Below are 1,451 nucleotides of genomic sequence, written 5' to 3' on the forward strand. Positions count from 1 at the left end.
AAATATAGGATATCTTTATCAAGACCAAATAATATCTTATCAATTAAAAAGACGCAAACATTTGGATGATTCACATCGACTGTTTTAACAAACGGACACAATTCATTCTTTATCAGACACACCACACCTCCGGATCGTCTCCCTTGTCTTGAAAACTTAACCGCCGGTTTACAAAATGTAGTATAACCTGAAAACATATCAAATCGGCAATCTTCCATGAATGTTTCAATCAAACACAAAATCAAACTTAAAAATAAACGCAATGAAATCAGAATCAGCAAGTTTAGAAAACAATCCATTAACATTCCACAGTAAAAACAAGAGAGGCAAGGCCTTCAAGACTCACTTGTGACTGACAGTAAAACACACAAGCTTTTTATGTATTGAGTACAATTTCAAAATGTAATGTTTAAGGTGAGAAAGATCAGTTTAAAGCAAATTAAGTCCCATAGCATAATTACAGAGTAATTTCCCTTTTTTTACCATTGCACCAAAACGTTTGCAAAATAAATAAAACTTCCATGCTTAGCAAAAGAAGTTCCTGTTTGAACAAAAAATGATAATAATGACTGCTCTTGTTGTTGGGTCAGAATATCAGATCAAAGTGCCAAGTTTAGAGAATACAAAAAATATAAATATAACAGTAAATGCAGTTTGCATATAACTAGGCTTCATTATTTATTTTTTTGTGCCCATCCCAGAGGTGCAATATTGTTTTAAACAAGATGACTGGAAATAACTGAATTTTTCCTATTTTTGTGCCTAATTTGGTGTCAACTGACAAAGTATTTGCAGAGAAAATGTCAATGTTAAAATTTACAACGGACACACACACACACACACACACACACACAGACAACCGAACACCAGGTTAAAACACAGACTCACTTTGTTTACACAAGTGAGTCAACGAGAAAGGCTGATAAACGTCAAGTATGTCAGATGGACACGCCGTGCTTTTCAACTGGCTGCACGTGCAAACAGAGGACAGTTCAGCGGGACTGTTCTGGTTCACCGACCATGTCTCAACAATGTCACTGTCACCTGTGACACGCAATTCAGCCGGTGTAAGCATTTCATGATTCCCTTTCCCTTCTTCACCCATAAAAAGACATGCTTTTTTTTTTTAACTGGCCGGCCCCACCCCTTGTTTCCTTCAGACCATCACAGCCATCCAGAAAATATTTCCTGCCGTCGATGATTAGCTCTCTCCATACGAACGGCGAAAGAGACGACGTTAACAGCATTTCACCCCAGTTACCATCATCAAAATATTGCAAGCGGAAGGCTCTTATACTGAAGAGGTGAATGTTGACAAAGAATACCACAATTCTGACGACGGAAGCTAAAGGTTGGGTCATTCAGACACCCACTGGACATCCGAGGGGTCTGTGCAGAGGAGAAGAGAGGACTGGCCGTACTGAGTGAGTTAAATGGTCATAGACCATCAC

Source organism: Babylonia areolata, chromosome 28, assembly GCF_041734735.1.
Source record: "Babylonia areolata isolate BAREFJ2019XMU chromosome 28, ASM4173473v1, whole genome shotgun sequence".
Lineage (NCBI taxonomy): Eukaryota > Metazoa > Mollusca > Gastropoda > Neogastropoda > Buccinidae > Babylonia > Babylonia areolata.